Here is a 17,238-nt window from a genome sequence, read left to right as displayed (position 1 = left end):
CTTGGGAAGGGAAATAATGTTTAATTCAGTATAGTCAGAGAATATAGTTCAGAAGGCTCTTTTTAGATCCTTTTGGAGGGAATGCCAAGTTTCCATCTGATGTTCTACAGATGGCCATCTTGGTACAGGAACTAAGTAGACTGTCACAAGATAAGAGGCTTGTCCTGATTTCTACTGACTTTCCTCTGGGGTCAGGGTGTGTGATCCACTGCATATGTGTCGCTTTGCTACACTGGAGGGCCCAGGCGTCCTCTGAAAATCTAAGGCCATGGGGTAAGAGATTAAAACTCAGAACCAAGCTTTCCACATCACTAAGATCACAGGCCTGGGTCTCATAGACTCAAATTATAGATGCTTTTTTATACATAGTGTAGTCAATTCCATTATATTCACTTCATAGATATGTAAAAATATATGCATATGTTTGTTCATCTATTTATAATCAGTGTTAGATCTAGAAATGCACAAATATACATTTATATAATTATAATCAAATTAGATCACTACTTTCTCCAATAATATTTTGCACTGTTTTGTGAAATAGTCAAGACTAAAAATTTAAATGCCTTTGTAGTTTGAAAAATCATATTCAATCTTATTTATTATATAATACACTATATATAGCATCAAGAAAATGGTCTTATGTGAGCAAGCCATTACATCATTGGGCTCTGAGAGATGACACTTTCTCCTTCACAATGGAGAATATGGAACTCTGAGAGCCAGGCAACTGTAACTGATAGCTCAAGCTAGCTCAATTGGCCTGTGGCCCAGGAACAAGAAAGATGTTCCTGTGTTGTTTTCAAAGTTCAAGTGACTCAGGTCTCAGACATGAGAGGTGTGAGTGCCTCACTTGATGCTGCAGACATTGGATCAGCATCAAACCACAAATCCAATGTTTCAGGCCTTTTTATATGAAGAAACCAAGGGGATCACAAGGCAACTCAGCAAGGTAAAACTATGACAGGAAACCTATTTAATCTCGTCATTGCCCACAGTAGAACCTTCTTCTGTGTGCTTTTATGTGTGTATACGGAGAAAATATGTACTGTGTACTTTTCAATCCACTCTATTACTCAATTTGAAGTGAACTCCCATTTCTATGTTTCAAAGATCCATTCTTTTTACCACTTCAGTGTTACAATGAGTCAGCCAGAACCCTGAAAGTGCCTTATAATATATGGAGCCTGGACTCAGGCTTATTGGAAATGCTGGTAATGGACCTGGTCCCTGAATACCTGAAAGGTGATCTCTTCTATGTTGGAAATTTCCTCCACCACTATAGAGAGTGAGGGACAATGGAAGAGTTGCTGGATGTTCTGGTTAAAAAGTGAGTGTTCCTGTTTCAAACTCAGAGCTATGAGACTCCCTGGCTGATTCTTGGAATATTTGGTACCTCTCTGATACTGTTTCACTGGGGTCCGATCACAGGAGCATGGCTTGAGACAAAGAAATGCACTCCCCAGCTAATTCCTTAGGACTGACCTGCCAGAAAATTTCATTTTCCTTAGAAACTAGTGGAGCCTTAGCAGTTTGCTTGCTGAGAGAACAGGATTAGAAGAAATAGCCAGTGGTACCCAACATCCACCCTCACCTAGGAAATCACTATCTTAGAGGCCTTTAAAGGAATATAGACAGTAGAAAGAATGCAACTTGAACTTGAATTTGGGGCCTGAGTGCTGTCCCATTAGTAGCACTCTACCATTTGAGCCCCAGGTCCAGTTCTGGCCTTTAGCTAGTTAATTGAATTTTACAAAGTAGACTGGGTTCAAACTGTGATCCTCAGATCTCATCCTCCTGATTAGTAGGATTAGAGGTACAAGGCATTGTGCATTTATTTGTACAGATGCTTATAAGCATCCTCAAAGAATTTCCTTGAAATGGAATAGACATACCTCCACTTTTTGTCTGTCATGTTTACATTACCATGTGGGTCTTAGCCAGTCCCATGTGTGTCCTGTTAATTCAGAAAAGGAGAAACATAGAGTTAACTTCCTTCTCTCATCCCATTGGTAAAGATCCTTCTACCGTAACTGGGAAGATGAACAAGATGAACATGTATGTGGACGTTGGCACAAAAAGAAGTTCAAACTGGGTATCTTTGAGGTTTCTGAATCAAAGTCAAATTTCTTCTTTGCACACCAGTTGTGATTTTCACCAGGGGGTTGAGGCTTGGCCTTTCAGTGGAGAGCAGATTACACAGTTATGAATGTGGTTTTGTGGATTACAAGGAAGGCTGTGCATAGCAAGTCAGATCCAATGGGGAAACAAAGTTCTCCTCCTATCACAGGGAGAATTTTAGAGGATTTTCTTTGAGAAATTCCTAGAAGTGGGTTGTGAGGAGCATCCTGCTTGCGGGAGTCTCTTCCCATTTCCCAACATGCAAGTCCCATGAGAAAAATGCTTTAGTACAAGGCTCAGGATGGAGAGGGCGGGCTTACATTTTCCTTATTACCAATCTGCCCACAGCATCATTTGCTCCATCTTCCCTATGTGGGTGGACTTCTACCCTGATTATTAGTATGAGCACGAGAATTATGACAGTCTGAAAGAACTTACACAGTATGTCAAGTTCAACATGCCTTCTTCATACTTGCTCTTCAGCTTACATATTCTTCTGTAGTAGCTGAAGAAATGCATGACCCATGAGACCAAGAAAAAGAGGAAGAAGTCCTTGCTTAGATGCCTCAGAACTGGTGAGTAGAGATGGAACCTGAGTCTCTAGGGATGGGCCTGATTGGCCAAGAGCCCTTAGTACTCCCCAGCTTGGCAAAATGTTCTTTTATGGATATTCTTTGCCAGGTAATATCTGTTCTCCTTTTGAAAGAACTTGGAAGTAGCCACTCATTAGAAACACTCTACCTTTTTATAATCAGTGTTCAGCCAAAATCAAGTTCTAAAGCTTCCCCTACTAGATCCTCATGAAAGTTTATTCAGACCTTAACTTCTAGAATGTTAAGATTCTTGTACCTATTTCCATTCTCAGGTTTGCATCACTGTAGTGCAGCTCCTCCAGAACTGCAGAGAAAGAAATCATCAGTGATGTCGTCTATGGTGTCTGATGGAGATCAGAAGCCATCACTTATCTCCAGAAAGCATGTGAACAGAGAGTTTTATTCAATTTGTAGAAAGGCTCAAGCAGGTTTTGAATCCTGTGGACATCCCACTGTTTCTGAACCACACATGTGATGCAGGTGTACCTGCACATAGCACCAAGGAAGAAGGTGTTCCAGAATGTCTTCCAATGATGCTCACAATCCAGCTAGATCAGCTCCAAACCAGTCAAAAAGACACATCTTGATCTGCAGGGTAAATGCGTGCTAATGGAAAATGATCCCTGTCTATGTTCAGGAAAACCAATAAGAGAGGTCCAAAATCTAGAATCAGTTGAGGAAAGGGAATCTTTCCTCACAGAATACCCGGACCAATCTGTCCTCCTATGACGGATGCAATTTCCAATTGAGAAATTAGAATCTGTCCTTCCCTGGACTCAGGAAAAAAACCTGTCTTTAATGAGGAATTAGATCCCCTTGAGGACTTTGAGGCAGAATTTCTGCCTGGAGGCCACTTAGAGGCCAATCTAGATTTAGAGATTCCTTTCCCACTTCCTGGGAAAATCTTTATATTTCTTTTTGTTCTCATTATGTTAAAATTTTCATTCTATTTATTTTTCTAACATTATTAAAATGTCAATGTTTTGATATATTCTTGAATTCATGAATCCTAAATATGTTTCTTTTTAAACCTAAAATCTGAAGCATTGTGCATACGTGTTCTGTTTGTGTGGGGGAAACAGAGTGACAGCGGGGTGTACAAGAGAGCCTACTGCATATAAAGGGAATTGGTAAATGCACAGGGAGCGGCAAGGAAGCCAGGTCATGCCTGCATGGGGTGATTAGTTGGCTACAAAAGTTCTAGGACATAGCAAATCAGATGTCCTAGAAAGCAATTCTGTCAATTGGGACGAATGCCACAATAATTATAGTGGTATGTGTTTCACTCTTCCAACAGTGAGTTCAAATCTGTATACATCTTCATTGTGCTTTTGGCAAATATGGAAGAAAAATTTGGCTGCAATAACATAAAAAAATCTACTTAGGACTGAAAATATTTGACAAAATATATAAGAAATATGTATATTCGAAAGTAAAAGCCATCATCAATAAAAAGAAGACTTGCGTAGATGAACAAGCAAAAAATCAGGAAGAAAAATAACAATTTAACATTCAAATGAAACAAAAGAACACTAGAAATCACAAATTAATTCAGTACTCAAGAATCTGCAGGAAATGCAAATATTTAAAAAAATAACCTATGACAAGTTTATGAAAATCCTGACTACATGGGAATCTACTGTTGTGAGTATAGTGGTTAAAGCCCAGACTGGACTGAAAGAACTGTACACATGTCATGTGTGTGTTATTCTAAATTTCAGTAAGAATAACATTAAGTGGACTGAGGCCAAGTAAGAAGCCAGATTCTATCTGAAATATAATCAGGATAATTTAGGGCTGGGCCATGACAAATTGGTAAGAACTCCATTTAGGAGACACAAGACACACAATTCAAACTCTAATATTATGGGTATTAAAGAAAAAAGCTATGACTTCAAGTAATTGGAATAATTGTAAGATTTGAATATTTGGTTGGAGAAAAAAAATCCATGAGAGAGATAGAGTGAACCCATGTTACAATGCTTTCTACATAAGTGATACTATTGTGTGGTACTCCAGACATAACAGAGTTACCTTGCAAATGAGCATGGATGTGCGTTTGGGCGATGGAAATATTTTACTTATAAAGGTGTAAATTAGATTTTTGGGGGTAGGTTGTAGTTCTTTATTACTTTGAGCCACAGTTCCAATTCTGATTTTCTGTTGGTTGTTTGGAGATAGGAGGTTCATGGATTTTCTTGCCTAGGATGGCTTCAAAACATGATTGTCAGACCTCAGCCTCCCAAGTAACCAGGATACCAGGCATAAAACATCAATAATTTTTAAATAATTTAGTAAATTGTACTGTTACAGAAGTTATAAATTATAATTATAACCTGTGTATTATATATATATGTATATATCAATGCATACAGATAGAACTATTTTAGCATACTTTTGTATCTACACTAGATTTATGAAAAATCATCTTTTGTTGTAAAATAAAATGCAAACAAAAGTTAATAATGAGGAGCAAAACAAAGGAAATTGTCACATGTTTTTTGTTGTTGAATGGAATATGAATTGAGAGAATCAGTTTGGGAAAACCATCTTTAACAAAATGGATAATGACTATTAATTCCAATCCCTTTATTTGCCCATATTGTGCATCCTCACACATGAGTGTCAAAATCACACCACACTTTTTGCTTTTGTATTTAACTCACCTGTTATAATTTAGGGAATAGTTGAAGTAATCAAATAAATATTAAAATAATTGTAATTGAGGTTATGAGTTAGAGCTGAAAATGATTTTAAATATGATAATAGCTAATTAAATTGCATTTTTCTTACTTTTACTCTATTGTCATGCTCCTCATTCCCACGTTAGGAAAGTACATTAAATTATGTATACAATTATGAAAAAAATGTATTGAAACAATATCGGCACAGTGTGGTTTTAGCTTATTGACACCTGCAGGGGGTAGTGTGTTTTTGAGGACTTGAAGTGATGGAGATGAAGGGAGGAATGTGCTTATTCTGGAAAATTGACTAGAAGATTGCTCCCAGAAAGATAGTGATGAATTCTTCCAAAAGGTTACCATAAAATCAATTTCACAACCATTTTCACTGATACATTATACACCATAGCCAAGTTATGGAAACAGCCCGATGCCCTTTTGTGGAGGGATGGTTGGAGAAAGTGTGGCACATATACACAAGTGGATTTCACCCATCCATTATGAAGATCATTACATTATTTGCAAAGAAATGGATAGATCTCATAATGTGTTAAGTAAACTAAGTCAGAGCCAGACACACAAATAACCCATGTTCTGTCGCATATTTGGAAGCTAGAACTTAATGCAAGTTTACACAACAGTATTAACCAAAGCATGCTATTTTCAGAGGAGTATTTAAAAGGTGTAATTTCTTTTTTTTTAAATTTAATTTAATTTAATTTGTGAACATACTGTACAGAGGGGTTACAATTACATGGGCAGGATAATGCGTACATTTCTTACCAAGCATTGCAGCCTCCTCCTTTGTTTACCCTTCACCCCCCTTCCCAGCCTCCCCCCTCCCCCCAATCCCAATGCTTCTCCTTTCCCCCCTTCCCCCCCCCCCCCCCCCCACACCGATGTTGTAAAGCTCGTTTTGGACATGACAACTTGTACTTCTTATTGTTGCAACAGGTCCATAAAAGGTGTAATTTCTTATAAAATTGAAATTTATAAAATTGAAAGTAGGGTGAGGTTTGGAAGGGTGTGGGAAAGTTATGTAAAGATCCACTGTATTTATAAACTGATTTGTTGAATGGAATTTCCTTTGTACAACTATTTAAGATAATAAAAATATAATTAAAACAATGGAGACAACTGATCTTAAACTGCCTTCTCTTCAACCATGAGTCAATATAATAGTTTCCTCCTCAGAAATTTTCTTTGCATGTATTTTCCTTATGATGACAGAAAAGTGACCAATGCAATGAATATCAATACATCACATTGCACATCATAAAGATACAAAATATTAAAATCACAATAAAAAAAAACGTTAGATTTCATCACATGATAAAATAACAGGTAGAATGTATCAAATGCTGATTGATTGTTTTTCCAAGTAATTTACCTATGCTATCTAATTTCAACATCACAATAATCCCATAAAGTGGAACTAATTCCATTTTTACGTCTCAGATGATGATATGGAAGTCTTCAGAGTTGGAATTACTAGTACAACATTGCACACATGGTAAGTTTTAGCCTGATTCTCATCTCCCACTGTATCAAATAACTTCATTCTATTTTTTTTTATTTTTTTATTTTTTATTTTTTTTTTATTGTAAAGCTACTATACAGAGGGTTACAGTTACATGAGTGAGGTTATGAGTACACTTCCTCTTGAACATTGTTACCCCCCTCCATTGTTTTCCCCCTACCATCCCCTCCCTCCCTCCCTTCCCCGAGGTTCTTTTTTTTGATTGTGATTAAATGATTACATAATTTCAAAGTCACAAGTTCATTCTAACTTCCCTGGAGCAAATTGTCTACCACAGTCTGTAATATATAACAGTGTTCACATGTTATATACCATATTTGTGATCAGCAGCATGAGGATATTTAGTAGTGGTTCAACCAGATGAGCGGGAGTTCTTTGTTTCTTAAGTCCTGTTAGTTTTGTTGTATCACCTAACCTTTTGGATTTAGCATCCACTTATGAGGGAGACCATGTACCCTTTGTCTCTTCGTTCTTGGCTTACCTCGCTCAACATGATTCCTTCTAGCTCCATCCATTTCCCTGCAAATGCCATTATTTTGTCATTTCTAATGGCTGCATAATATTCCATTGTGTATAGATACCACAATTTTTGGATCCATTCATCTGTGGTGGGGCACCTAGGTTGTTTCCATATCCTAGCTATTGCGAACAGTGCTGCAATAAACATGGAGGTGCACGTGTCCTTGTATATTGGTTCCTGTTGTTCAGGGTAGATGCCTAGAAGTGGTATGACTGGGTCGTTAGGGAGGTCAATCTTTAGCTTTCTAAGGACCCTCCAGACTGCTTTCCAAAGTGGTTGTATAAGTGTACATTCCCACCAGCAGTGTAATAGGGTTCCTCTTTCTCCACATCCCCTCCAGCATTTGTCGTTGGCTGATTTGTGGGTGTGGGACATTCTGACTGGGGTAAGGTGGTATCTCAGGGTTGTCTTTATTTGCATTTCCTTCACCACCAGGGATGATGAACATTTCCTCATGTGTTTCTTTGCCATTTTTATTTCTTCATTTGAGAAGTCCCTCTTTAGTTCCCTTGCCCATTTAGTAATTGGTTTGTTAGGTTTGGGAGGGATTAGTTTCTTGAGTTCCCTGTATATACAGGATGTTAACCCCTTGTCTGATATATTGCTGGTAAATATTTTTTCCCAATTAGTTGGTTGTCTTTCTAGCTTAGTTGAGATAGATTTAGCTGTGCAGAAGCTTTTTATTTTAAGGTAGTCCCATTTGTCGAGTCTCTCTCCAACTTGTTGTGACCCTGGGACTCTGTTCAGGAAGTTCCTTCCTGTGCCTATTAGTTCAAGTGTCTCTCCTACTCTGTCCTGCAGTAGTTTCAGAGATTCAGGTTTAATGTTAAGGTCTTTAATCCATTTTGAGTTGATGTTGGTGCATGGTGATAGGCTGGGGTCCACTTTTAGTTTTCTGCATGTGGCTGCCCAGTTTTCCCAGCACCAGCGGTTGAAGAGGCTGTGTTTCTTCCATTGTATGTCTTTGGCTCCTTTGTCGAATATCAGCTGGCTGTAGGCCTGTGGATTTATATCTGGATCTTCTATTCTGTTCCATTGGTCTTCGGGTCTGTTTTTGTGCCAGTACCATGCTGTCTTTGTGATTATAGCTCTGTAGTAGAGTTTGAAGTTCGGCATGGATAGCCCTCCCATATTGTCTTTATCCCCTAGAATTGTTTTGGCTATTCTAGGTCTTTTGTTGTTCCATATAAATTTTTGGACTGTTTTCTGTATTTCAGTGATGTACGTCATTGGGATTTTAATAGGAATTGCATTGAATTTGTATATTAGTTTTGGAAGTATCACCATCTTTACTATATTAAGTCGGCCTATCCAGGAGCATGGGAGGTCTTTCCATTTCAACTTCATTCTATTTTATGACTAAAATACCAGCACTTAGTAGACTAATTCTAGGAAAATTTCCCAGAATTATTGTGTACACTCTAATAATATTTCACTTTATCTTTGTTAGAAAATAGGTAACTGTAATATGAAAACTCCAAGTTCATAATCAATTTATACTTCCCTGATGAAAGGAACTACTAAACTATAACGTTCTTGATTTCTAGCTCAAAATAGTAGAAATCATATTCTATCCCTTCACTCAACACTGCGCTGCCTGAGTACCCCATCCCTGTTTAACACAGTGTTATGGAAAGAATGACCTCCCCAATTCCTCATGGAAACAGACTGCAGGTCTTATGGACCAATCACTTCCACATCGTAATTCACCTAAGTTGTTTACCATGAGAAGTATTTTGATTTGTATTTATACCCAACATTTTGAGAGAAATGTGCTACTTTAAAATGCTATTAAAATAAGACTTAAAGAAAAATCACCTTTGACCCCAGCTAAATATTTTACTTTTCATATACCAAAAATGCAGTGTGATCTATCATTAATATTAGGAAGGACAGGTTAAAAATCATAGACACCAAGACCTAAACATGAATTAAAGACTCTCCAACTTGTGAATACAACTGGTTTAAAAAGACATCAATACTACTGCATTTTCTCAAAATTTCTTATGATTCAATTATAAACTATTAACACTTGAAAATAACTCATTTTCTTGGGAGTAGGACACAAAACACAAGATTAATCCTAATCTTTTTTAAAGAACTTCATTTATACTACAAATTCACCCCTATAACTACAAAGATTCTAAAAATAACAAGTACAGAGTAACAAAGGAAACAATTTAACTGCATCATCTACATTAAAAGGACTGTGTTAATATAAAACAAAGTTATACTAATAATTAGCTTACCAAATTCACTTACATTCTTTAATCCTATTTCATTTACTTTCATAAAAACTGGGTTTTCATTAAATGATGCATAAGAAAGCCTATATACCCACTTAGATTTTCAGATCTTAACAATATTTATTTCAGAAATGTCTTTAGATCTATAGTCAATGAACTGAAATAATAATAAAATATTCAAAGTCTTTTCAGAAATTTCAAGACTACCTCTGGGATGTTATTTATATTGGAAAAGATATTCAAAAAATCGTATTTGTTAAAGTTGCCATAGTTACTCCCATAAAAGAGCCTTTAGTGAAAATACGTTTACATGTTCAAAACAACTTCAAATACATCCACTATCTGGAAATGACACATGCTTTTTGTTTGTTTGTTTGTTTTTGAAAGTAATATCTAAGAAGCATATCCACAATAAGGTTTTTCAGTCAATATGGTGGGATATGCAAACGTAATAAATATGCGGTTATCTCTTAGTCAGAATAGATATGATCTTACAAAGAAATATATTTTCAACAGAAATACAGAATTAATCCACCTTGTGTTTCATGGGAATAACCAGAGAGTAATACCTGTTTGGTCAGGTCGGTCAAACTCACTCCATGAGAATATTTTAAAAGTATATCCAATTTAAGAGGTCAAATACATATTTTGTACTGACAGTCATCTTACAGCAATAACTTACTACCTAATTATGTCTGTATCTTCTCACCTAACATGTAATAAGAGCTGAAAGCAGTCCCTTTTATCTAACTTGAGTAAATGCATTAATTATGATGATGTTATTATTTGACAAGTAAAATATACAAAAGGGTGATTCCACTGAAAAGACATGACAGAACACTGATAAATAAAAATATTGCAACACAGTTAGCTCTTTTCAGCCTCACCTTGTCCACATTGGCAAGCAACATTGCAAAAGCACAAACACACATATACACATACACACATGCGCACATGTACATACATATACATGCATGCTAAATTCAGGGTTTATTGTACAAAAAAGTTCAAATAAAATATTCGTGATTAGTACAAGTGATAATTTGCCTTATTAAAAAATGATACACAATTCAGTCACAAAGGGTGTTTCATTTTACCTGCCTTCCCCATGTGACCACTTAATTTATTTTTAATTAATTAAATAAATAAGTAATGCATTCATTTCTTTGGTGGTAATAGGGGCTTGAGGGCCTGGCTCTGTCTCAGAATTTAGTTTTTTTTAGTGTTCTCAAGCCTAGCATTTGACTGCTTTTGCCACACCTCCATTTCTAGCTTTTTCTGGCTACTTTCAAATCAGAATTTAATGGGAATTTTTTGACTTGGTCTGGTTTCAAACCACAATCCTTAGATTTCATCTTTCTAATTACCTAGGATTAATGACATGAGCCACCAGTGTGGCTTCTACTTTTTCCTCTATATTCATCTAATGCACATACTTACATAGAAATTTAAAACTGAGTATGGAACCAAGATGTACAGTGATGATATTGTCCTGTCAGAAATTCAACTTAGTAATTTAAATTTCTTAAGACCATACAGAAAAATACTATGATATAGTACAAGAGAATACACAATTGAACATATGAGCTTTAAGAGTTTTCTAATAGGTCAATTATTTATTGTTACCCAATATTAGAAAAAAAAGTATAATGCAGAAGTAAAATAGCAGTCCTTTACATGACTACTTAAATTCCTTGTTTTTTTAAAAACAACACTTGTTTTCATCTAAAAAAGTAGTCCTATCTATTCTCTTCATGTGATTTTTATGACTGAAGGTGCTTAATGAGAAGTCAAAATGTATTAGTAATCCTTTGCTATCAATTAAATCTCACTTTTTCTTCTTGGAGAATATAATGATCAACACACTAGTTCAGAATCAGCAAGCAATAGTTCAGAATCGTGCTTACAGTGCAAGTAAATCACCAGTAAGTAATCCTCGATGCCATTTTCCACAAAGTTTTGTCATAGATATAATCAGCCTGCCTTCTCTAGCTGCTTTCCTAGCCTGGACCTATTTCTTTATTGTACAGAAAAAGTGTGATTTAACTGTTTTCAGTCAGATCTGCTCCTAGAATTATCAAGGACTTACATTCTTGTCTGTAATTTGGTCAGAGCTACGTCTCTTTATGTAGACTACTAAAATGTATTTACTAATTTCAAGTAAATACATAATTCTATTTCCATCTTTTTTAAAAAATAAAATTCTATTTGCTCTATAAATTAATCAGAGGCATGGATTTTGTGGCTAGCTAGGTCATTGCACATTGCAGTCTCTCTCTTCCTCTCTTTCATGGTTCTCATAGATAATAAAACTGCTCCATAATTATCCTAATTTTGCTTTTATATTTTTGGTTGTATCATTTCACTTTCTGCTCTGTCATTTCCCAAATCTTTTATATAGAAAGCATTATTTCATATTTTCTCATTCCTAAAAGAAGCTGCACACGAAGACACTACTGGTTCTCCTTTTCATTTGGTACCTTTGAATACGGAGGAACATCTTTCATCTGCTCTCCATCAATTCTCTACTTTCCAGTTAGAATAATTTAAAATAATGAAAATGGAAAATGAGAAAATAAATCATGGTGAAAAAAACAGATGTAGAAAATTCACCGGATTTTTCTGACCAGTTCAACCAACGTGAACTATTGGCGAAATACATGGACACCTCATTTCCACTGTCACTGAAAGTTTCTGCTTAGGCAATTCTGATTAAGATGAAGAAAAAAATGAAAAAATGATGAATGGTATAAATTGCAAGAAAAAAATGGAGTAGGATCCAAGCAAATTTCTTCTTTGGGCTGCTGAAAATAATCGGCTTACTACATTGCAGTGACTACTTTCCAAAAAGGCCACTCATGTGAATACTAGGGATGAGGATGAGTATATATCCCTTCATCGGGAAGCCTACAGTGGACCCTTAGACATTGTCTGTGAGTTGGTGGCTCAAGCAGCAGATATTCATGCAATAACTGTAGATGGGTGGACACCGTTGCACAGTGATTATACATGGAATAATACTAGTGTGGCCATTTTCTTCATCATGATGCAGATACCAATGCCAAAACTAAAGACCTTTTGAACACCTTCCACCTTGCTGCTGGGAATAGAGATAGGAAAGATATGTTGGATCTCCTTCTGTTGCACCATTTTATCAAACCAGGTCTGAAGGACAACTTGGAAGAAACTGCATTTGATATTTCCAAAAGGATAAGTATGTATCACTACCTCTTTGAAGTTGTGGAAGGCTGTACATATTGTTCTCTTAAGTTTAATGGTTCGGTTAAGTTTCTTTTTTTCCCTCTTTGTTTTTCTTTTTCTCTTTTTTTTGGAGTTTTTTTTTTTATTATTAAGAAAATACCATACAGGAGAGTTACAATTACATGGACAAGGTAATGAGTATATTTCTTATGAAGCATTGTTGCCTCCTCCTTTGTTTTCCATTCCCATCCCTTCCCATCTCCCCCTCACACTCTCCTCCTGCCCTCCCACTACCACCCCCAAGCCAAAGGTGTAAAGTTCGTTTTTCGACATGACGTCTTGTACATCTCATTGTTGCAATGGATCCACCTGTATCCCTATTTAAACGGTTTGTTTTTTTCCCTTCTCCACCACAAATCATACCAACATCAAATACAGTGAAAACAGGGGTTATACCGTGGGAGGGAAATACAAAACAACAAAGAAATCATCTTAAAAATATAATAGAAACAATCGCAAGGAAAAAAAAGATTTGAATCTTTATCTTGGGGTTCATTTCACCTAACATCAACTTATCTGACCGTTTCTGCTTTTGTCAGACATATACTAGTTATTACAATTAAGGGAAACCATGGGACCTAGGTTTCCTTGGGCCTGGCTTAGTTCACTTAATATAATTGTTTCAAAGTCTTTCCATTTCCTAATAAATGGGGCAATGTCATTCTTTCTGGTGGAGGCATAGAATTCCATTGTGTATATATACCACATTTCCTTGATCCATTCATCTACTGAGGGGCATCAAGCATGACCATACGAAAGCTACCAGAAAAAATATATTTATTGCAGCATTATTTACTATAGCTAAGGTATCAATTAAGTTTCTTAAACTTCAAAATGCCAGTCCATTCTTTTGTTTGTTTGTTTGTTTTTCATTGTGAAAATGCCATACAGAGGGGTTACAATTGCATGAGCAAGATAATGAAAACATTTCTTATCAAGCATTGTTGTCTCTTCCTTTGTTTCCGCTTCCCATCCTTTCTCATCTCCCCCCTCTCCCTGTCCTCCCACCCCAATCAAATTTGTAAAGTTCATTTTTTGACATAACAATTTGTACATCTCGTTGCAATGGGTCCACCTGTATCCCTATTTAAAGGTTTGTTTTTTTTTCCCTTCCCAGCCACAAATTATACCAACATCAAATACAGTGAAAGCAGGGGTTATGCCATGGGGGAGGGACATACAAAGCAACAAAGAAATCATCTTATAAATATGTTCGAAACAATTGCATGAAAGTGCCAGTCCATTCTTTGTGTCCATAGAAAATATTTTCACAATCCAAATAACAACAATATCTTCCTGTAAAAATTCTGGGGAATTCTTCCAAGTGAATTGTCTGATTTTGATGTTAAAGTATATTCAAGAGTTTGTTTTTGTATACATGTATAATGATTTCTGCAGAGTTTGTGATTATTTTAAATCAGAAATAATTTGAATTTATCTGTTGAAATGAGTAGTACAAAAACTAAAGATATTTCTTGTGCTTGTCTGAAAAAAGGATATTTTTAAATATTCTATATTCTGTGTTTGCATAATATCCATAATCTATTTCATTCTCTCCTAGATATAATTTGAATTCTACATTGTTTTGTAATACATAGGTACATTAATAAATGTGTACTGTAAGATTGCATTCCATATATAAAGTTAAAGATTCCTTTTTTTTTCTAGGTCCTTATACTAGTATATTTCTTTGGGATAAAATGAGAATTTAACTAATTTCAAAAGTTTTGTAAAGGTTATGCTATGTAAAGGCATTTCTGAGGTGAAGATTTAATACACTGATATGACACTAACCTTTAATTCTAGGACTTACATGTATTGTTACTCTTGTAATTATGTAATCAACTTTTTAACAACTGCTTTTCATTTCTTGCATCTGAAGAATGAAAAATATGGAATACTATACAAATTTTCATTTCATCCTTGTGCAAGTGCCATGTTAATCTCTGTATTGTTTTAATTTGTGTAGACATGCTGCTGAAGCATGTAGTATCCTCTAAATTTAAGTAGTTAATGATGCAATCTTCATATAGGCTTATATCTTTACGTGCCTATTTGTAACAAGGAAACCTTATTGTTCCTAACAATACTATTGATCGATTTTTCCTAAAATTGTGTATATAGTGGAAAAATTATATTGTTTCGTCGATTGCTCACATTTGCAATTTTTTGTCACTGACTATTTTAAATCTTTTTTCATTTTAGATTTGATCATACTTTGAAGCATTTATAGCTAGGTCCAAAAGTGATGGCTTTTTCAAGTACTTATTTGTCCAACTGAGTTAGCTTTGTGGAGCTAATGGATCCAAAGTAAACCTTGCTTAAGAGCTACTTCTAAACTTCTCCAGCTTAAAATTTCCCAAATGAGGTCTTACTGGCACAAATGTCTACCTGACCCTTTACCCTTCTTCCATGTAGGAACAGACCAACCAGAATATCTTACCCTGAAATCATACTTTGTCTTACTGGAAGAAAACTAATCTTAGTTACAAGGGATCATAGAGAGATGAACAGTTCAGACAGAACTGTTCAGACCAGAAGGTATTTTATAAAAATATAATTGTTTATGATACCTACCATTTCAAAAGTAGCTAAAGCCAAGAAGGTGAAAAATTGTTCATATGCATGATTACCTAATGTCATGGTCTGTCTACCTTCCAACCAGGAAGGAACTTACACTACTGTCTTTCTATCAACAAATATGTCCATAGCTCCAGGAGAAGTCCATGTGTTTCTCCTCGATATTAGGCCTTAAATTAGTAATGCTTTAATCACAGTGTTTCCTCTTGTCTCCAGACTGTAAATCCACAAATGGTAAAACTTTAGGTCTAGCTCTACAAAATACTGTGGTAGAGATAATGCAATATTACTTTAAAACAAAGTTGTCTTTAATACCCTAACCACCACAGAACAATGTAAAACATGTGCTGTTTTTTTATTATTTTATACATAGATATATATTTTATTTTATATTTGCTGATTTTATATTTCACACAGTGAAACTTACTAGAATTAATTGATAATTTGATAAATAAATTGATAATTATTTATTCCAATGAATAGAATTGGAATATAAATAATTATGTTTAGGGCTGGGAAGGTGGCTCAGTGGTAGAGCGCTTTCCTTGCATAACTGATCCCTGGATTCGATTCCTCATCACCACATAAGCAAAAAGAAAAAAGCCAGAAATGGCGCTGTGGCTCAAGTGGTTTGACCGCTAGCCTTGAGCTGAAGAGCTGAGGGACAGCACCCAGGCCCAGAGTTCAGGCCCCACGACCGGAACACCCCCCCCAAAAAATAAATAAAATAAAAAAATAAATAATTAGGTTTAGAATATATATCGGAATATAAAAAGAATCAATGTAATGTCTTGAGTATAAGCTTGTGATACCTTCTAAGTGTTCTTGGTCTTCTGAATTCACATGGTAAAAAAATGTTGTTTTCCTCTAATCTATAAGGGATTTTAGTCTGCTGCCCTGTTCATGGTTTTAACTCGCTGGTTCCAAAATGTTTTTCTCCATATTTCTGAAGCATTCCTACTGATTATACCCAAATTTTGCTGATATGATCTCTAAAAGATATTATTCTTCTGCAGGACCCATGAGTCCTAGGATCCTAGGTCCCAGTTACCTGCATCATCAGATAACAGGTGCAAGACTTCTCACCTAGGCCCATACAACATGCCAACAGAATGTAATTGAAGACTCATCTTAATTTCTCATTTCCTATAATATTTTAGGGCCTCAATTCTTTGAGAAGAAGGAATTAGCAGTAAGCAATTGTGAAATGCAACGAACTTAAAATGAAGGATGAGATCATAAAATCTGAGAGAAAGTACTGTAATTCAAATTTTCAATTTACAGATGACCAGACCATATCAGTGAACAACATCACAAAGTGTCACAAAATTATTTTTAATACCCCTCCCCTAATGATTAATGAAAGATTTCAGTCCAGCATTAGTGGGCCCAGAAAATATTACCTGGAAAAATAGATCTGTAATTGGTCTAACCAGGCCCGGAAAACTTGACTTAGAGGTCAAATGTAATCCAGAAAAACATTAATTGTGAAGATCCTTAGTGCTTCAAAACTTTGGTACTCCAGTAAAACTTGGTTCTGTGGTATAAAATGTTGTCATTCTCAAAACATTTAATCTCCTGAAAGTGTATTTTTTTTTCAAATAAACTTTTAAATATCACAATCGCCAAAATAACATTTGACAAATAGATGATACTCAGTGACATTATAAGCTTTTCAAGTGTAGGGAGCAAGTTA

General features: G+C 35.6%; 1 pseudogene; it reads right to left on the bottom strand.

Moving 5' to 3' along the window:
- Nucleotides 1-14,848: 14,848 nt before the first annotated feature.
- LOC122097769 lies at nucleotides 14,849-14,948 on the bottom strand (annotated as a pseudogene).
- Nucleotides 14,949-17,238: the final 2,290 nt, after the last annotated feature.

The sequence above is a fragment of the Dipodomys spectabilis genome, unplaced genomic scaffold (assembly GCF_019054845.1).
Source record: "Dipodomys spectabilis isolate Male_0828 unplaced genomic scaffold, ASM1905484v1 ptg000434l, whole genome shotgun sequence".
In the NCBI taxonomy this organism is placed as follows: domain Eukaryota; kingdom Metazoa; phylum Chordata; class Mammalia; order Rodentia; family Heteromyidae; genus Dipodomys; species Dipodomys spectabilis.
The sequence above is the reverse complement of the archived record's forward strand: the minus strand, read 5'-3'. Positions and strand labels throughout refer to the sequence as shown.